Below are 22130 nucleotides of genomic sequence, written 5' to 3' on the forward strand. Positions count from 1 at the left end.
CTCTCTCTCTCTCTCTCTGCCCCTCCCCCGCTCATGCTCTGTCTCTCTCTGTCTCAAAAATAAAATAAACATTAAAAAAAAACTACACATTTAGACTCACACCATTTGAAGAAAAAATGAAACCAACAAAAAAACTTGAGAAGGCAAAAGCATTCTGTATTGGGGAACACAATATATGGTTAAATCTGTGAATCAGAAGGGATGAAAGACAGCGTTTAGAAACAAAGAGATCAAGTTTTTGTTGAATTATGGATTCATCTATTCTCAGTTTCGCTTCCTAGATCATAATGTCCACTGTCTTCTTAAAATTTGATTTACCTCTAAGTATGGTTCAGCATAGACATCCTTTCCTTGTTTGCTCTTTCTGGGGATGACACCTTTCTGGCACCTCTCGAGGGTGTTCATACATGACAACTTAACGTTGGTATAATTTGCTTTTTGTCATCCAAGTCCTTACCCCAGAGTATTTTGATTAATAATGCTTCTGATGGCAAATACAAATTCCTGTGCTTCATCTTGAAATATTTAAATATGAAATCAATATTACAGTGCTGTGTCAATGGCCAGGAGCACAGAGCATTTTTCTCACACCTATGGTGAATCCATATCTTGTCAATAATTGACCGTTAGCTTTTCAGGTTCGTCTTCATTTTTTAGGCTACATCAACTGGTCATGTCATTGTTATGTTTGAGCTTAACGTCCTGTGATTTGAGGGTCTCGGATGTTTTTCGAAAGTCTAATATTCTAATATCTGAGCACACACTTTGAAGACAGGGTGATAAGAACTCAGACCTCCTTAAAGGATCATCCAGATGGCAGTTGGAGCATTTTCTCAGTTGATGTCTCCTGTTCTTGTTCACTCTAGGGCCCTAAATTAAGCAGCAACCTTTGAGGCAGGGAGGAGATAATCTTTGGAATCAAACCAAATTAGATTCAAATCCAAACGTTGCTATTACGACCAATTGTTTAGCATCTTTGAAACAGTTTTTTTCCTCTGCAAAATAGGGATTCTAATACTCACCTTACTAACACTTCTTGAACATTTCCCACATGCCAGGCATCAGACCCACATGGGCTATAAGGCAAATACTGTTATTATTCATGGTTTACAAATTACCACACTGAGGCTTAGAGAGGTAAAGCAAATCCACTCCAAAATACACATTGGTGCTAAGTAGTGGGACCTCTTGTTGGTTCTTTTATTTCCGTAGAATTTCTTTTTAAGAAAGGACTTGCAGGGTCAAAAGGTACGTACATAATAAATTTAGTTCATTTCTAAACATCTTATAGTTTTAAGCCCTTGACTATGAGAAGCAGTATTAAAGCTGTATTTTATATTTCACCATGTTGCTGCATTGCAGACCGTTGCTGTTTGAGAGTGTTCTTTGTAAGTGGCCGTGGAGAGCTATATGCTATGAGAACTGCTTTATATTTTTCTTCTTGAAGATAGTGATGATGCTCTCATCTTGATGAGCACAGTTCCTTTTCAGTAACGATTCTGGATAAATGGCTGTTGCATGGAATTGAATACTAGCCTACGAGGCAATTGTTATGCCTTAGATGAAGAGTGGATGCCATTTCCAGAAGAGTTTGACATTCTCAAGGAGGAGTTTTATAGCCTTGAAGAATTTTATATTTGTGATTTGTATGGCTCTTGATAAAGAAAAAAGGAGAGTTATTTCCTAGGAATTTAAAACTTTGATTCTGTTGTGCTTCATCTCCTGCCCATTCCCCATTCACAAGACCCTGCTAACTTCAGCTTCTTCTCCTACTTCATCTGCAGGCTCTTGAAATCTGTGGGACGCCTAAGTGTGTACGGAAACACGGAAATAGCACAGTCCCTTTGGTTAAGAATAACATGTCAGTTTTCTTTTTTTGCTTTTGTGTGCTCTCTGGAGCTCACCCATGCATGATGTTCCAGTTGACTTCAAAGGCAAGTCTGTGGTTGGATTAGCTCCACAGGACAGAAAGCAAGGTAAGAAACAGGCTTAGTGCTTTCAAGGCCCACTGGGGAGCTGATAGAGCCAAGCTATGTGGTTACCAAGACGATTTGTTCATTTATGTCCTCGTGGAAAAACAGGAAAATTCGCATAATACTTTCTATCTTATTGTCACGATTAAAATCATTTTTAAGTCGTGACTGGACAATCCTCAAAAGGTTGCTTTAGAGCTATATAATGCCTATACTTGGGGAGTTTAAATTCTAATAAAGAAAATATAAATATAACAACGATTCGGAGTGAGAAAATACTACTAAAGTCACGAAGACATGGAATATGCAAATAGGGTGATTTTAGGGTTAAAAAGGGATGGCCTAGAGAATAGTGTGTGTTTGAGAAATTGCTACTAAGGCACGTTTGCTCTCCAGATTTTGCCAGCAAAAGCAGAGTCCTGACAGAAAGCTAGAGCCAGGCGTTGCTGAGGGAAGTATGGAGAAGGCATCATCACACATGAGGGCACACTTTGGGAGAAGGCTGAGAAATGGAAGAAACATGGCTGGACAATGTAGGCATCAAGATGACATGCTGGAGAAGAATATGGCAGACTGGAAAGGGTGGAGAAGAATATGGCAGGCTGGAAAGGGTGCGGAGGCAAAGCAGATAGGGCAGGGTGAGGTGCCCATGTGGGCTGTGAGGCTGGGGAAACCTCCCAGATGAAATGTCAACGTGGAAACCTAAGGAGGAATTGGAAGACATGAGGTCCATGGAAAAGCATGGGAAACAGCCCTGGTGGTTCTGCTGTGTATTGACAGTAGGCTTATTCAGGGCATGTGGAAGCGGCACAAAGGCAGATGAAGAGTCTTAAGTTGAGAAATCAGAGGACCCGCTGAAAGAGGCCACAGTCATCCAGGTGAGGGATCACCAAGCCCTGGACTAACACTGAGGACACCATGTAAAAATGAGGGTAACGTGGTAGTGACGGAGGATATAATCAAACAGAATAACAATTACATCCACAAAACCCAACATCAAAGAAGGAGGGCTCCGAAACAGTAAAGGATGGAAAGGGACAAACAGTTTGAAGGTCTTGCTTCTTCTCTGATGGAGAAATGATGGATAGAGCAAGTCCAAAGATAGACAGGATCCCAGCAAATCCTAGAAAAAGGACCAGGCATACCTATTGTTATGTTTTTGTGTTTTTTTTTTTTTCCTTCTGTCTCTGGAAAGAAGAAGAAAGAGAATAAGATTATTTCTTTGCACTATGACTTACTCCATTTTATCTCCGGGATCACAAAATATGTATTAGTTAAATTTATATTAAACTAAAAGCATTTTTTTAATTTCCTAGTCCCCACCCACTAGAGTTCTTTGAGATCATTTTATTCCCCATTGTCTAGGGAGACACTACAGAGAAACTGCTGTCTTTGTATTACTGAACCTCGGATTGAATCTTGACTGTAGTTATGTTCTTCTAGTGAATAGAGCAGAAACAGAAATGAATCATTTGTCTCCAGAAACTGTCATCCTGACTTTGCTTTTGGAGACACTGGCATGTGTACTGTGACTGGAACAATCCTGCTTTGATTTGTCATCAAACACTTGTTACTGGACTTTGAAAGGGAAGAAAAATATTGTGAGATTCAAATGAGCTTTTCATTTGGAAAAAGAAAAAGCTATGTGTGTAGCTCTCTGTTCTAATTATTATCAGTAGGTGTTTCTCTCCCAAGAAGTATGCCGTAATTTTATGACCTCAGTACTGCTCAATATTTGCTTCAGTGTCTACAAACCGTATTTTGATTTAATTCCCTAAATCTTACAAAATATAACAGAAGTGTCGGTCATAGTTGTCTTTTGGCTGGAAATTCTAGAAGAGGAAACCATTAAGTGGAAGCACCTCAGTTCAAAGTTACAAGAGAGGCTGAACTTGGAGAAGGAGCTTGTTTAGAAGGTCACAGGCCTACGTAGTGACAGAGCCAGGAAAAGCTCACATCTATTCATATCCAGATGACCCTCTTTTAACTATGCTGTGCTGTCCCTTTCCAGTGTAGGAATTTCTGTGCTGTAGAAAGCTAACTGCACATATAATTGCCATCCACCAACAAATCAGATTTCACGTGTGATATCTCATAAGGTACCTGCACATCTGTCTCAACAGCATTACGACAAAGTACCATATAAGCGCTCTGGTAATGACAGGGCTTAAATAGGAGTTAAAGAGGTTTGTTTTTTTTTAAATCCTGGGACCAGGGCAAATTGCCCAAGAGGTTTCTCAGCTGGGAATGTGGTATAACAGAAAGCGTAAGTAGAAGAGGATAGGAGGGTGGAACAGCCACTGATGGAGCCACGGCTGAGTTTGCTGTGGGCTGGGTTAGCAGTTCAGAACAGCAGTTCAGGGCTGGGTTAGCAGTTTCATTCTTTAGCACAGCACAGTTCATTAGTTCAAGTGTATCCCTGTGTTGCTCCTGTTTTAAGTTTCCTCCCCTTGTCCTGGTTCCTGTCCATCTTCATTCCAATATCTCTCTCCCCATCTCATTCTAACCACTTGAAAATTTGATGTATATGTATTTTGTGCATTTCCTTGTCTCCACTTTGCAGTCCCCAGCATCTGGCACCTGCTCTCAGTTCACAACTCAACTCATGGTTCCTAAATTGCTCAACCAAGTGGGTGTTTTGAGCCTTTCCTGGATCTCTCTGCACATTTGGACTGATGGATCACTCTCTCCTTATTAAAGTTTCTCTGGTTGTTCCTTCCCCGTCTCTTTTGTGACTGTCTCTTCTTCCTCCTTCTTCCCCAGGGTTCTTCCTCAGCCCATTGCTCCCCTCCCGTATTCTCATCGACTTTCAAGATTTGCAGTTACTCATAATTTTATTTGTAGTTCAAATACCTTTTTTTTTTCCAAATATACAACTGTCTGCTGTATCCATCAGGCACTCTCCAGTTTAATGTGTAAACTGATCTTATCATGGCCCCCCTTAACCTGGTCTCTCATTCTGTGCTCGTTCTACATCATATTGGGGAACCACATCCACGCGTTCACCTGGACTAGACCCCTGAGACTCATTTTTGGTTTCCTTTTCACCACTGTTGTTATCTTCAGTGTCCAACCCATTGCCAGGACTGGCTCGTCTTCCATCGTAAATACTTCTTGCATTCGTCTGTAATGCCCATCATTACTACCACTGGTGTAGTTCAGAACGGCTGCTATTTGGCTATGATTTCTCTTTTTCTTGGGCATCTGCATTATTTAAATGGCCTTTCTTCCATCAGCCTTATCACCATCAAGTCCCCCTGACATATCCATCCCAAGGCAGACCTGCCTCTTGCAAGCTTAAAACACGGGTGTGTTTTCTTGCCCTGCTGGATAAAATCCAAAATAGTCCCAACTTAAATTCTAGCCTAAAAAACACTACATCCTGCCCCGCTCATCTTATCTCTAACAATTTCCTGTTTTAAACTTTGCTTTCCAGGCACAGACAACAGCTGGGAATTCTGCCTATGAACCCTACCATTGCTTGGCTTTTTCTGTCTCATTTGCCTTTAAGTCACTTCTCTATCCTCTGTCCTGGCCCACTCCTAGGTCTCTTTTACTAAACACAAATGTGTCACCTCTTCTAAGAATCCTTCTTTTGTGTGTTTTCTCACCCTCCACCTCAACTATCCTTACCCATGCCCTGAGCATATTCCAGTCATGGCACGAGCTACATCATATTCTAGTTTGTGTTTGTGTGAGCTCTACAGTCCATTGACTGTTGTGAACAACTTGTTAGCAACTGATTTCTTTCAACTAAATTCAGACTGACTTCTTTGGATGAGAACTTGGTAAGTATTGGAAAGATCTCTGTTCCTCTGCTGATTTCGAGTCAGGGAGCTCTTCATGTAAGGAGTTATATGTATATAATTTACCTTTAATTTAATTTTACCTTTCATTCTTTAGCCAGCAGTAACCTAAGTCACAAATATACAAGTATCTTTATTTTACCTTCTCTCCCAACATCCACACTTTACCTACATTTTACTGCCAAAACAAGCTAAAATTGAAAAAGATGAAGTTGGGGCACCTGGGTGGCTCAGTCGGCTCAGCCCCATGTGGGGCTCCATGCTCCCTTAAGATTCTCTTTCTCCCTCTCCCTCTTCCCCTCCCCCCACCGCTCCCCCCTCCAAAAAAAAAAAAAAAAAAAAACAAAAGAAAGAAAGAAAAAGACTAACTTATTGGCTTGCATGGAACACCCCTGTTCGTTTAGAAGGGTCGCAAGAATCTATTTTCTCAGTTTCCAGATCTAGGCTCTTACTGCTTTGTGACATTGCTTCTCTGTGATTTTTAAAACATTTAAAGATAAATTTTATATGACCTTCATTCACTCACTCACATGTCTAAAACATTGATTTTACAGGATAGTCAGTTACCATGCCAGAGGAAAAATTTTAAAGCTTTATTTATCCACATACACTTTTTTTCATACCAAGAAGTAGCACACTGAACTTTGCTGTCCCCAAAAATACTATAAATGCTATTTTCTCAGGAAAAAGAGTGAGGTTTATTTTTTGTTAATGAAGTGCCAAACAAGCTAGCCAACTTGCTGGGCATAATTAAATTGGAGCATCTTTGGCAGCACACTATGTAGCTCCCTCCATGCAAATGTTTTGCAAAAATTTAGCTTAAGCAATTTTTTTTTTTTTTTTGGACAGATTCTCTTCAGGAAGAGACATTCAGGAATTGGGGGCAGTTCTCCCGATATTATAAACAGTTTCAAAGACTGGTTAAATAAGCTCCATTATTTTCCTAATCACTTAATTCAAGTCTTTTCTTCTGTGCCCACCTACACACATTCAAATTTCATTACTTGACCTATATAGGTGCGAATAAAGTGGTGGCCAAGTTCAGATTTAAAAACGTTGTTTGTAAAGTCCCTCCATTTCTAGTTTATATTCCTTCTTCCTGTGCTTTACAGTACTGTTTATTCACGATCTCTTTTTGTTCTTCCTAGGATCAGAGAGGGAACACACACATTCCTTAAGAAATCACTCTTAGAATATCCTACAGAAATAGATTTCCAAAGAGAACATGCCAAAATGGAGGACAAATAGATACTTTGTTTTTTTTAAGTACACCTTCTGATTTCACTTAATACATTCTCTCTTGTGTCTGCTCACCTCTTCTCTTATAGCTCAAAAGCAGGCACAGATAATACATAAACAGATGAGCGTGACTGTGTCCCAAAGAAATTATTTACACAAACAGGTGGCAGGCTGGATTTGGCCCACTGTCATACTTTGCCAACTCCTCATTTAACTCGGAACTCTTTTATTTTGATTGTTAAAGTCATGGACATGAAAATGAATGCTTCCTTCCTTAGTGAGTACAATTTTATAATCAGAGACAAATACGTGAATTCTTCAAAGATTACAAAAGATTAATACTTTTTAAGATATTTTCTATATCTGAAGTTATTGCTTGTACAGTTGCAAGTTTCTTGAGGGAAGTGCAGGGATGATAATTTATCACACACTTTCACCATGACCAAATGCCTGCTTCATGATACAGGCATCTTTTCTTTTCTTTTCTTTTCTTTTCTTTTCTTTTCTTTTCTTTTCTTTTCTTTTCTTTCTTTTCTTTTCTTTCTTTTCTTTTCTCTTCTCTTCTTTTTTCTTTTCTTTTTTCTTTTCTTTCTTTCTTTCTTTCTTTCTTTCTTTCTTTCTTTCAAGTGTTTATTTATTTTTGAGAGAGAGAGCATGAGCAGGGAGGTGCAGAGAGAGAGAAGAACAGAGGATCCAAAGCAGGCTCCTCATGCTGACAATGGAGAGCCTGATGTGGGGCTTGAACCAGAAACCATGAGATCACGCCCTGAGCTCAAGTCTGAACCTCAAAGGACTGAGCCTCGCAGGCACCCCCAGGCATATTTTCAAACAAATGAATGAATGATTAAGGCTCTGTATGCCAACTGGTAAGTCAAGCTGATCCTGTTGCAGACAAAGTACCAGACCCAATCTTTAAGACTTAGTTCCTTGTGCTCTCCTATTTCCAAAGATGCTGGCTTAAATGCACTGATAACGGTATAAAGAACAAGGCCATGGTCAATGGTGAAAGTGGTGTGTGCTTCCACCCGAGCCCATGTTCTGCAACAGCTGATCGTGGGAGTGTTTTATGGTAAGCATGTATGGATAGGATTTTAACAAGTATGGTGTGGTTTTTTCTTTAGCGCTGTAATCTGTCACATTAAAAACAAGAAGGAAAACCCTTTTGCCTGTGAATGTGGGCTGAGGAGCATGATGGATTTACTAGTATTTTTGATTCTTTACATTTGAGGTTATCATGGGCATAGCGTCTTGGGTAGAGCTTTGGAAGTACTTGTAACAGATAAGTGGCCATACGCCAAAAAAGATGCTATTTACATAGGTTAAGAATATCTACTCTACAGATCTCAGTGAGCAATAAAGATAGTGGTAGGCTCAATTACAAAAGACCTGTAATTACATTCAACATTCCTTGAGTATAGGTGCCATAACTTGTATTTCTTTAAACTTATGTTTCTTTAAAAATTAATTATAAAAAATAATAATAATCACGGTGAAATTTTAAGAGGGAAAAGGAGCTCCCTCTCCTCCTCCTGCTCCCCCCTCCCTAATTCTACTTCCCTTCCAAGACAGGACATCTATTAACAGATTGAGCCTCATCTTCTTTTTACACTTTATCATACATACACTTTGTGTGTTTGAAACCTACCTGGACTATGTTTCTACTAGTTGCTTTTTATCTCTTTCTGTCTGTCTATCTATCTATCTATCTATCTATCTATCTATCTATCTATCTAGTAACCATTCCATGCTAGCTGATTTAAAGCTCCCTCATTCTATTTAGGAAAGGAGTGCCCATTACACAACCACTTTATACTTTTCTCCACTGCCCCCTTTAAGCTGTGTGCTGTGCTTATAGCCGTTCCAAATATACTTGCATTAGAAATTAAGGAGGTGAGGGGCGCCTGGGTGGCGCAGTCGGTTAAAGCGACCGACTTCAGCCAGGTCACGATCTTGCCGTCCGTGAGTTTGAGCCCCGCGTTGGGCTCTGGGCTGATGGCTCAGAGCCTGGAGCCTGTTTCCGATTCTGTGTCTCCCTCTCTCTCTGCCCCTCGCCCGTTCATGCTCTGTCTCTCTCTGTCCCAAAAATAAATAAACGTTGAAAAAAAAAATTTTAAAAAAAGAAATTAAGGAGGTGAAAACAGCCCTTTCTGTGTGGAGAAATGAGCGCCAACTTTAATTAATCTAGTTGTACCTTCAGTTGATTTTTGGATGATTGTTGATCGCTTTGTAGAGTTTTATAGCACTCTGCCAAATGTGTCCTGGGTTCTTCCTGTGGCATATTTTTGTATAACTGTGTGTTTATAATTATTCAACCATAAGGACCCATGCCTGCACACGCATGCCCATGCACATGTGCAGATTTGTTTATTTCAAAGAGGCAATTCAGATGGCTAAGCTCAGAGTGGAAATCATCATGACATGAATCTGCCTTTTGTGACAGTGGCACCCTAACAGATACAGTGTGCAAACACTGAACTTTCAGAACATTGTGCTATCCTGCAATAATTGCTACATGCTTTTGGCCTTATTAACAAGAAGTTTCTTTCCCCTTCTACGTACAGAAACCTTTATACCTTACCATTCAGAGACAGCTATTTTTAAAATTTCCAAATTCACTTGCGGCTCTGTTCGCTGCAAGATCTTCCCATCTATTCCAACTGTGTCAAACTATGACAAAAACAGGAGAAAACAAGAATAGACTATACATGTCACTCATGTTGGCTGAGAGTTGAGCTGAGAAAGCAAGAACTGGGTGATGGAGGAATAAACATGCCATCGTTTGAAAAAGAACTCTTCTCTTTCAATCTATATATAACATCCATCATAAACTGAGCAAGACTATTGAGAGTAATAATTACAATACTATCTTACACTTGTCTAGTGCCATATAACTTGCAACGTCTTCTTCAAATTTTAACTCATTTCATCTTTCTGACAGTCCCATCAATTAGTCAGGACCGAGCTTATTATTTCCACCTTCTCTCCCAGCCCTGCAGTTACTTCCTGCTGTTCTTTCCAAACCTGGTACATCCGATTCAGAGAAGTAGAACTCCCGGCCTTCAGTGCCACCCAAAAGTCATCATGTTGGGCAATATGCTTGGTGATATGTTACACTGTGTACCTTTCTGTCGTGGTTCACATCGCCCTAGAAAGAATACAAATCACTAATAAGCTGAGGTCAGATAATTTAGAATTATTGAGGTAATGCTACTTTTTTTTTTAAATAGAGGCCTGTAGTAGTATCCCAAATAGGTAGCAGGGATTAATGCCTAGGATTTATTCTCAGTTGTATCGTAGAGTCATTTGGATTCCATCCATTTCTCTAGGAAATTAGCCACTGATAATCATAATTATGACCCCTAGGTGTAGTAAGACAATGAAAAGCCTCCTGAATTATTAAGAAGTGTTAATTTATGTCTACTCTGTATGTAGTTTCAAGTAGTTTACTGCATTGTCATTTCTTGAAAATTGGTCACCTGTATAGATGATATATACATAAGATTAAATTTTAAGTAATGGTAATATTTCTTTAGAAAAAAGCCCTGTTATCAGTGCTGAATAAACATGCCATTGTTTTATATGGATTTTTCCCCTAGATTTCTGTTTGATGTCCATCTTGACATATTTCCTCATTAGCTGTAGGTCGTTATTTGAGAAAAAATAATGCCCAGCATTTGTATCCCATTTTATTATGCTATATATTGCTTTCACTGTCACATACATTGTCCAATTTATTATATAAAATAAGCCTCAGGGAGCGTTGGTGGTTTGTTCAAAGACACATGGCTAATAATAAGTGGTAGAGAAGAAATCCAGTTCCATCTGTCCAAGTCAAGAACTTTGTCCATCAATCTACAGCCATCTTGGAAACCAGTCTCCCAGAATTTACATCAGGAGGTGTCAGCTGGCCGTGGGCCTCTCCACTTGTAAGCCCATCTGGCTGAGTTTCTTTCAAGAGCTTGTCAATGTAGCTAATATCAACCAACAAATCAGAGATTCAGGAAATTTGTTGTGATCCTGATTACAGGGAAAAGGGATAATGTTCCCAGTATTAGATTGCTTTCCATCCACTTGAAGAAGTGCATAGGATACACCATTTTGGAGGTAGATGACTTTATTCATCCTACAATACAACCAAGAACAGGCACCTTTGTTAGCTTTCCTTTTTTCTTTTTTTTTTTTTCTTTCTTTCTTTCTTTCTTTCTTTCTTTCTTTCTTTCTTTTCTTTTCTTTTCTTTTTTTAACATATATGAGAGTAGTAAGCTTTAAAAGGAAATATAGGTGTGGGCATTCTCCATTTACCTTGGATACAAAATAGATTTTCAGCCTTTGATGAAAAGAACAGGCAGTGCCCCATTCCAAGGAAAGAGTGTGAAATCAGAGAGAGAACTCTGAAAAAAAGCTCCTGCTTACCCCCCATTCTAATCAGAATGTTTTTAAACAAGCTGCCCTGATGTTAAGTGACAGAGCAAAGTCACTGCTTTTATGAAAAGTGGCACGAGAAGGTGAGGGACACCTCTAAGGAAGAAGGGCCTTTGCCATTAATAATTATCTATAAGGAACAAATAGTGCCTGGGAAGTGGGGCTGGATTCAGAGAAATAGAAATCTAAAACATTAGGGCAGACCTCTGCTTTTTCATGAGATATTGCTGATGCTGAATGCATATTTCCAACAAGAACAAAGCTGATAACAAAGCCATCTTGCACTCATCCATTCTGGAATATTAAAGAGAAATGTCTCCCATGTTATTAAGCCGCTTATAATTATTTCTGACATGTCAGAAATACTGAGGATACAGAGAATAGTCAAAGATTGGGGGTAACATTTTTTTAATGTGATGTCAGTCTTCAAAGAATTGAACAAGTGGCCCCAGAAATGATCATTTCTTTAAGTATGACACTGCCACTTAATAAACCAGCAGAGAAAATATTGGAAGGAATTCTGTCAACATTCTGAGACTAGTGTAATTTTGAACAATCAAGCATAATGGCAAGATCAAGCCTCGTGTCAGGCTGTATGACTTGTAATTCTGTGAAATTATAAAACTTGTGAACAAAAGGGAATGAGAAATATGTGACTATGGAATGGAGGTAAAGAATCAGGAAGCATGAAATTCCAGTTCTGTCCCCTCTGACCTTACTGATATGCAAATTGGCTCATTATGTCAAATCGGCCGAGTTGAAACAATAAAGGTTTCCTAAGAAAAGAATTTCCAGTTTTACCACAGAAAAAGATAAGTTTTGCATTTGGAATGTCTGAGAGCATCTGAAGTGTTGTCTCATTAAAATTTATGATCAGAATTAATTCACATTCATTTTGTTAAGAAGCAAATCACCTGGGTTGAATTTGTGTGGGGAATCTTAAAAACAGATAATGAGAAGTGACAGCAGGTCTGCAGAGTGGCCAGTGAGGACCACTCATAAATCTGATTTTTTTATTTTTCTTTTGTTAACTTTCCATTTGGCGTTTAGAGATTGGTGTTGGGGAATCAATGTCATTTATTGGCATTTGTGTTTGTTATGAAATAAGTAGAATCTTTTTTTTTTAAATAAGTAGAATCCTTTATAAATCACTCAGGTTGAAGGATTTTAACAGCCTTAAATAAGACCCAAACATGTGGCAATAAGAGAAAATAAGACTGCTTTCGTGCCTGGTACTGTGCTCAGGTGACTTAATGATGCCGGCAGACAGAAAGCCTGAGCATGGAATGGATACCCTTCCCACAAAGTTGCTGAAATGGTCTGTTTCCTTTGCTGTGGATGGCTCATCATCTCAAGTGAGAGACCAGATCGTGGCTGTTGGGCTCCAAATCGTCCCCTATTCTCCACATCCTCTTGGTGGCAAAGGGCTGAGCAGAGCATTTCCTCTTCATTCCCTTGTCATCCGCGTAGATAATTCCTAGTGGAGGATGCTGGCATCTCTTGCCAGTAAAAGTCGCCGTGCATTTCCTGGCCCTCCATTTCCCTTCTAACTGAATTACTATCAGGAAATGTACTTCTTCTCTAACACTTTAACCACCTTCTTCTACCCCCATGAGTTCTAATCCTAGAACCATCCCTCACTTGATAATACTATAGGCAGATGAGTATTTCTGGAACACACCTCCTCGCTCATCTACAGAACCAGAGGCTAATTATTGCTAAAATCTCATTTCAGAATGAAAGTCAGCTGGCCTGGGGAGTTTAGGAGTCCATGCCTTCTGAATGTTGATGGCAGTAAGCTTTCATGGGCACAGATATAGGATTAAAAATGGAGATCTTGTGGGCTTTCTTTTACCATTCCATTTTCTGTCTACTTTCTTTATGCCAGATGAGGCTGCACATTGACCTCTCTATTCAAAAATTTAAATCTTGACTGGGATGCTACACTACACATTAGTACTTCCTTCCCCTCTGGATCGCCATGGAATATGCCATCTCTGAGGTACTGGGACACGAGTCAAAGATTCTTCTCCTCAAGTGGTTCCCAAGTCCCACGGCACCTGAACCACAAAAAGGTAGTTCTGTGCATCCTGGAAGTCTACAGGCAGAAGTTTGAGCTTTACCCAGAATAGCTTCTATCTGGTTCTTCTGCTGGGCCTCCAGGCTTCTCACTCTCTCTCTGGTGACAGTGTCCATTTTAGAACCAAAAAGAAGAAAAGTTTCAATCTGTTCTTTCTGCTTTGTATAACACTTACCAAATAGCTCAGTGCAGGTGGGTACTCAGTGAGTCATTTTCCTCTAATACTTGTGTTACCCTCTCTTTGCAATGGAAATGTCTATTTCAGGTTCCTAAGCAGCCATTTGTAAATCACCCATGTGCCCTCAAAGAGTTGGGACTGAACCATAAGCCTAAGCTTTTAGAATATAGAGAAGGTAAAGGAGCGAAGAAAGAAACAGACAAGCTGAATATGTGGATAGTTTTACTACTGTTGAAGTGCACAATTGTTAAAATTGCATCCCTGCTGTCCAGGTCTGTCCAGATCAATTTCACTTCAGCAGCTCTGGGCAGAAATCTGGATTGTGTTATAAAAAACAAATAATTAAGCAAGCAATCCTTTTATGTTACTTAAAACTTTACTATATAGAAAAATCTATTCCTGGCTTTTGAGGTAAGTGTCTGACAACATTGTTAGCTCTGATGACTTTTTGAGTAGTTCTGTCATATTCTGTGATTTGCCTGAGCTCTTGCAACATAAAGGGGAATAAAACTATTTGTGGGATCTGTCACAGTGAATTTTTAAAGCCAAATTGTCCCCAGGCTGAAAGGGTTTCCTGTGACTACAACTGATTTTCCTAAAATCCATGTTAATACTTGCAAACCCAATGACAAAACTTTTGATTGTTAGTGCTTGGTGGCCGCTGAAGGCTATAGGCTTAGTTGCCGCCACAAACTAGATGTAATAAAAGCAATGACATGTATTTATTGAGTGCTTGGTTGAATCATTTTACGTGGATTAGTTTATTTAATCCTCATAACTCTAAGCAGTAGTACTATTTTTATTCCCATTTTATAGATGAGGAATCTAAGTCATGGAAAAAACTACCTGCCCAACTTGTAGCATCAGGATTTGACCTGAGGAGGCCTGATTCCATGAGGCAACAATTAGGTACACGCTCTATTCAAAGCCCCTATTTAATTAACAATTTTTATACTAGCATTTTATTCCTTATTTGATATTTTCCACATTCAGTAAGCATCTTCCAGAATTTAAGTTTCAAAGGAGTAAATGGTGGGGGGCCTGGGTGGCTCAGTTGGTTGAGCTTCTGACTCTTGATTTCTGCTCAGGTCCTGATGTCACAATTTGTGAGATCGAGCCCCTGGTCGGTCTCTGTGCTGTCAGTGTGGACCCTGCTTGGGATCCTCTCTCTCCCTCTCTCCTGCTTATGCTCTCTCTCTCTCTCAAAACAAATAAATAAACATTAAAAAACAAATGAAGGAGTAAAGGGTATCCTGAAATGATGATCAGTGAGAACTGATTTTGCTTCTGACTACATCTAACTTATTCTGAAAGAAGGAGATAATGGCTCAACATGGAACAAAATGCCTGTGAAGAAGAAGCAGAAAATGAGCCAAGGGGCCAGAACAGTTCATAGAGCGAAGCTTTAGTTCCAGGCAAATTAATTCCACGCATATAGGAAAGAAAGTACCAATGTAAAGGCATCACCGTTTGATATAAATCCCTGTCCATAATGACATCAGTTTGGCTAGCATGGCTGGGCAAGGAGAATAGCAGCCAAGTAAAAGCAATAGACTCTGGAGCCAGACTATCTGGATTCAAATCCTAGCCCCACCACTTTCTAACCATGTGATCCAGGGCAAGTCCCTCCTTCCCTCTTTGACTCTGTGTTCTTATCTGTAAAAGAATAACAGTACTTGCCTTATAGGGTAGTCATGGGGATTCAATGAGATCATGTATATAAGGCATGTAGAAAAGTGCCCAGCCTATGCTAAATACCAGAAGGATGTTTGCTTTATATGTCCTTATGAGGTACTCAGTGTGCGACCAAGATACAGACAGTGGTTTTATACTTAGACATTCTTAGGGCTTTCATATAGGAAAAGGACACAGTAGATTTGATTCATCTTAGATGCACTTTGCTAAATAAAGTAATTTTTAGATCACCTAGATTTATTTTAGTTTTAGAATTTGAGTGTTAATTTGTAAGGTCAATCAACTAACCTGTTGCCCTGACTCAGTCCAAGGTGGAATTTTGCTCCCAGCAAAAGGGGATTTAGCATATAAATTGAACGATTATCAAACAAAGACAGACTGGCCACTATCTTGAAAATGGGAGTGGCAAAAAATGGGTGATAACCCTGCCGGCAAAATCCAAGGGATTAGGGAAACCAACCAGGGTTTAGAGTTTGACGTAGCAAATGTATTTTGAGGTGATATTGATAGAAATAAAGCGTAGCTCATAGATTATAGTTTGGATAGACTTCCGCACGTTTAAATCTTCCCTCCTGCTTTCTTCAAAGAGTTGGAATGGATGGTCTGTGACACAGCCTTCCATGGAGGTAAGAGAGGCTTTATTCCTTCAAGGCAATTTGGTCCAACTCTGCTAGTTCATCCATGGGAGAAGCCTGGCAAAATTCCAAAGGTGATTAGTGTTGTATCTGTTATTTCACAGGGTGGAGTGTGTTTGGGTAGATGGAGGGGGAAACCTATAATTTCATAGCTGCTGGTTGAACATTTCTGCTAAACTTCTTTTTATCTTAAAAATTGGTGAAAAGATCTCAACATTCAAGATGATACGAGGGCATTGAACTATCCCCAGGATAGAATGTACCCACAGTGGTTGCTAAATCTTGGTGTGGTGCAGGTTGGAAGTCTCTAAAATATTTCCTGCAAAATATGAATTACTGTTTTGGCCCATTTTTCTAGATCTAAATCAACTTAATTACTTGAAGTCTGAAGGTTTTTCCCCATAAATATAAAATCAGAAGTGAAAGCTTAACCTAGACCTTTTAGGAAAAAAGGTTGCATTTTAAAATCATGCCACCACTGTCTTGTTTGGGAAGAATACAAGTTGGGTCCAATCAAGTGTTGAGTCATCAACTATTTCAGTGCCCATATTCATCATGCCTAAGAAATATAAGCATTCTTATTTTTTTAATAGGCTCTTTGAATCATATTATAAATGAGTACCATGTAAATAAATTAGCACAACAATCACGCCATGCTTTTTTGTCATCATGGGTCATTTTCATCGGATGCTTAGTGATTTCATTGCACTTGTGTAATCAGGTGAAGAAGCTCCACCGGAGCATCCATGGGTCAGCTATGTAGACTCTAGCTGCCAAAGGCGCTTCTCCTTCTGAACAGAGCGCTTTGCTCAGCCAGTGTAGACATGGCCTGATAAACAATGGAACTTCTCCCTTGAGCTGGAGTTTGGATTGATCTAATTCTTTAACTCAAACGTGTGCACAGGTTTGATGAGTGTTTAAATGCCTGCATTTTAGTAAAACAGGAACTTAAATTGACAGTAATGTGAGGAATCGCATAATTTATAATGAACTTGAAAGGCAGGAGCACTCACTGTTGCTCAAGCTAATCAAGGGACTATCAAATCAAGGGTTTAACATGAGCTTAAATATATGTGGCAGGAGGGTTGTTCTTGCAGGCTTATATCTGTCAGATCTTAACACTAAACCTGTCAGGGTGCAACATGGCCGTGTCACTTTTAACCAAGATGTCACATATATTGTGAGAAACAACCTGCTTTGTGTTTTCTTCTCTGGGATTTTACTGGGAAAAGCAAATGTAAAAGGGATTTTTTTTTTTTAACACTGCATTTTTATTTTGCAGATTCTCAGGCTGATGGAGAGAGTGACGAGTGGGTTGCCAGCTATAGTCAGCGTGCACAATGGCTGCGGGGAATATATTCAGACATGCCCAAGGAGGTCTGCCCAGGGGGAAACACATACCTTTGAGGTTTAAATCAGGTGTGTGAAGAATGCTAGAACCGTGACTTCTCCGATTTTGTTTTGTTTTGGTTTGGTTTTTGCATTTATGTTTTTCAAGGAAAACAGGATGGATGGTGGTTCTTGGCTGTTCCTCAGACTCTTTTAATGCCACGAAACACACCCCAAGTTTAACCTACTCTCTCTCCTAGGATGTGATATACTCTACTTGCTGCTCAAAAGGGTTGTCCTCTATTTTATCAAAACTTTAGATTTTAAAGAGGTGGTTTTTCATCTTCAAAAAGGGTTTTGATTTTGGAGATATTTTAAAACTGAGAACTGAAGTTTTTCAGTTTGTTTTTTTTACCACTTGTCTATTTGCCGGGAAAAATAAATGCTATTTGTAATATAGGAGTTAGCCACAAGAGACCTAAGAAAAATTATGTTCACATTATCTTTAGAAATACGTGTTCTCATTATCTTTAAAAAGTTGTCAAATGTCTCAGAAATGTCAAGAAGATGTAACATTGTTTAGAAAATATAAACCACATTTCCTTGCAGGATGAAGTTGTGCTTAATAGCTCTGTTTAATTCATTCAGAGACTACACGATTTTTGTTGCTATATTTTGTTAGAAAGGAAGGAGAGGCTGTTTCTACAGGTGTCATAGAAAAATCAATATTGAGCCACGGATTATTGGATCCCATAGAACCATGGAGACTTGGCAGTGAAATTCTTCCAAAGGTGAGTAGGGGCATTGATTTTCCTTCTCATGCCTGAAGAAATATGACACAGGAACGGAGGCTAAATTTAGACTGGAAACAAGTCTGATTTGAAACTATGTGCCTTTAAAAAACTTTGTGACAGTTTTTTTTTTTTAATTAAATGAGGAAATTGAATGTGAGCATATAAAATTTTTCTCATATATTTTTCTTAGATTTACTTTTTTTCTTTATTCCTTTGCGTGCTTTTGGAAAAAAAAAAACGACTATTTGACCAACATTTTGTCTATAATTAAGATCCAGTGATTTCCTGTACAACATAAAACAGTCTCGCTCTTAAACCTATAACCAAGACTGCAATAGTCCTTCACCTTCTAAGAAAAAGCATATTATTTATACAATCACACTTAAAAATATGTGCCATGATTTTTAGACACGTACTTGCTTACTTGTTTATTTGTTTTACAGTTTCTCCTAGATTTTGAAAAGTTGAAAAGCTCAACATAATGCATTGGTTGTTTTCCTGCATTGCTTAGCATTCCATCCTTGCAGGCAGACGGTGTTCCTAGGTTTGGAAGGATAAATCCCAGGGGAAGTGAGCTGAAGAACATTTCATGCATCACTCATCCTATTATGAGCCCTGTGCTGTTCCATCTCTCTACAAGGTAAGAGATTTATTGTGAGTTGGCTTCTGCCAGTGGAAAATGACATATGCTAATGGCTCGTGCTTCCCAGTGTGTGTTTGTGGAACTCATAATTGAGAGTATAGCAATTGTTTTATACGCTGAAGAATAATTGGAAAATTTAAGTTACTCATATACGCTCTATCATGCACATCTGTCCCCAGGTAGCATGCAGTTGCCCTATCCTGGGACCCATATTCTGTAGTATTGTCTTCCACATGTGAGGTGGGGTGGCAAATTGGTCATTTTTATAATGAATTTGAGCAGAGTAGATGATCAAGAAAGATAATTCATGTCCTAAAGTAGAAAATGGCCAAATTACCACTTTGCTGTGTCTGGGCATAGATACAATTTAAGTTTTAATACTTTGTGGGATCAAGAACTGATCATAAGAAAGTTAAAATATAAAATGCTGGGGAGTTCATAGTAATGCATAGAGTTATATTAATATTAAGCTTTTCTTTCTGCTGTCCAGTGGAAAATTCTTAATTCTTTATCCTTTTCCTGAACTTGCAGGCTGGCTGAAACAACAGCAGAAATTGGTGTGTAATTCGTATTCTAACTTTGGATCACCTGGTTAATACTCTGACTCTGACTACCCAGAAGGACAATGTTCTATAAGAAGAACTATCTGTTAAAAGGCCTGCTGCTGCATTATTAATAAAATAACAGGGAAAATGCGATAATCTGGATGTCCCATCTGATGAGGTAAGGTTTTATCATGTCCCATAAAATGAGATTACATTTGATTTTATTTATCATTATCCCAGCCCCAAGAAAGTTTGCATTTGTCAATTTGACACAGAAATCTGTAATATAAAGCTTAATATACACTATCTAAACTGCGACCAATTTCAGGCATTAAAAGCCAGGCTATTTAATGTATTTTATTTATGTGTAAATTACATTATCGTTACTGTTTTTCTATCCTTTTCAGCTTGGAAAATTGTAACTCAGTATATCACACAACATACTTCAATAAAAATAAATTATGTATATTATAGTTCTCATGGGGGGCAAAGGCATACTATTTTACTGACCTTTGGTGAGGTTTCACTTTTGATGTGTGAATTTTTAAATGTGAACAAACCAAAAACAGTGGCATACTTGGAAGTAATCTAAAGCTAAAATGGGAAATGAAGATTTTGTGGTAAGTGCCAGCCTCGTGTTTGCTATTGCCATACTTCGGCATCTGCCTGAGAAGAAAAAAAAGTACAAAAGACAATGGAGAGATGATGGAGGAGCTGGGCATATGGAAAGTTCCAGGTGCCTGTGGATACAATATGAGGATACTCAAATATCTAGTCCTCTTTTTTTGATACCTATCCTGTAATCCATCAGAGTGGCCAGGTGCTCTCTTTGTAGTTCAAAAATATTAGTGTTTTCAACATCAGTGCCCATTATGGCTATACCAAAATCCCCTTCTATGTGTAAAATATATCTTACCCATATCTGAGCAACATGATTGTAGCCCTTCTCTCTTTAGGTTAAGCACATTGTATGACTTCTCTTAAAATGTTGCAAAGATGAATTTCCACTAGATAATTTGTAGTTGGTAAAATATCATGAATTTTTCAGGGGAAAAGTGGCAATTAATGGAAACATAATTATCTTCAATGTGAAAATAGTCTGGGATGCTAACTTTGGCGAGCACAATGTCTCTAACTCATTATCATTTTCTTTGCTTATTTTGTTGTCATTCTTCGGGTTCTTTCTGGATCCATCTCTCTTTTGTTTCCCTTCGACTCCTCTATTGTATTCCAGTTGGCAGTTAAAGAACCGAAACAGCAATAAGACTGCGCAGGCACATTTTCCCAGTGCCACCAACTGGGCGTTAAGCTGACTAACGTTTTGAAAGCCCAGCCCATTTCGTTCACAGCAGGCAAGGCAGGTAAAAGCATTTCTGTATTAAAGTACACACTTTGTTTCTGTGGGTTCTTCTGATCTAAATTGTCTTGTTTGCCAGTTGCGGGGAGAGAGACGAAAAGTAGGTTGGGGACCAAATGTCTGGAGTATTTAATCAAATGCCCAGCAACTCCTGATTATAGGAGGCAGAAATTTCACTTTCCAGGATAACTATGGTGGATTTGTCAACCCAAATGGGTGTCCACCTTCACCCAGCATGTTATTGGGCTGCTCCCTACCACTGTCTAAATACAAAGCAATGGAAGAATTCCACATAGTTTTAATAGTAACTCCTGGGTTAGAGGAAGCTACATATGCAGGGTGAAAATTCTCATAAAACATAGGTATACGGGAAGTTCCTCAAACAGTACATTTTACATGTTGTTGTTTTCTTCTATTAGAAGAAGAATGTGAGCATTTATTTCACTAAGTTTTGTTGATTTGATTACTGTTTCGTAAGTGGTAAGTATACACCTCCTTAAATGTTTTATGAAGCTCACTTAATCAAGCAAATATGCTAAAGCACATCACTGTATTGATCCTTGACCTTTTGACCCGTCTCTCTGCCATGCTGGGTGCCTTTTTCTCGAGTTCTCCCAAATGAGAGCTTAGGGAGCCGACAGAGTGAGGAGAGGCGTCAGCCTTCTGTCTGAGCAGCAGCAGACTGTAGAGTTGTGTCACTGGAGGGGATTTCCTTGCGAGTGACAAAATTGGGATGAATAATATCAATTTGCATTTTAAGGAAGCTTATGAGAACTATACTGAATTGTCTAGGAGGGATGAACGTAACATACATTTAAGGCGGGAAGACTAAAGTTCTGAGATGTGTTAGATTACTGCAATAATGCTATGGCTCATTTTATGAATGAATCAACATATTCCCCACCTGGTGCCCACATGCCATATATTGAAATAAATTTAACAGAGCCTCTTTCACTGGAGTCAGAGCCTTTACACACACCATCTTACCACGGAGTAGATCCCTTGTTTGTTTTATGTTCTATGACCATCGTATGGCCATTTCTCACCAAACGGGATCAAAAGTTAATAGAAGGTGCAGTGGAAAAATGCAATAACTTTGTCTTTGAACTTTCAGTGAAAGAAAGAAAGAAAGAAAGAAAGAAAGAAAGAAAGAAAGAAAGAAAGAAAGATGACAGGCCATGGATGCCCATACCATGACTATCCGTGGAATCTTTTCAAGAATGTGAAGTCCCTTCTACTTTAGCAGTTAGACAAATTCTTCAGCCAATTTGACTTCAACTTGGCAAAGATTTTCTATTTATAAATGTCCCTTGGGGGTCCATGAGGAATTTCAGATACCCACTTATTTTCTAGAAGAGAGTTCAGAATCAATAAGTTCAAAATATTTCAAAGTTACCATGTACTTTGCTTGAATGAAGCAGCAATGCTGTGGAT

The 22130-nt window shown here is 38.9% G+C and overlaps 1 long non-coding RNA gene across 7 annotated transcripts in view; it reads left to right on the forward strand.

Annotated features, from left to right (window-relative positions):
- Nucleotides 1-20: 20 nt before the first annotated feature.
- The window catches only part of LOC109501733, an 84934-nt gene continuing 62824 nt past the window's right edge, over nucleotides 21-22130 (forward strand). For 2 of the 7 annotated variants that reach the window (XR_006600995.1, XR_006600992.1), the window contains exons 1-5: nucleotides 14893-17447; nucleotides 18040-18148; nucleotides 18595-18791; nucleotides 19326-19517; nucleotides 20574-20700. This is a non-coding gene — a long non-coding RNA (uncharacterized LOC109501733). Of the gene's footprint in view, nucleotides 1977-14892; nucleotides 17448-18039; nucleotides 18149-18594; nucleotides 18792-19325; nucleotides 19518-20573; nucleotides 20701-22130 lie in introns of those variants that run through there. The other 5 variants (XR_006600993.1, XR_002743990.2, XR_006600996.1 and 2 more) reach the window with 5 other exon arrangements.

Source organism: Felis catus, chromosome B4 (genome assembly GCF_018350175.1).
Source record: "Felis catus isolate Fca126 chromosome B4, F.catus_Fca126_mat1.0, whole genome shotgun sequence".
Lineage (NCBI taxonomy): Eukaryota > Metazoa > Chordata > Mammalia > Carnivora > Felidae > Felis > Felis catus.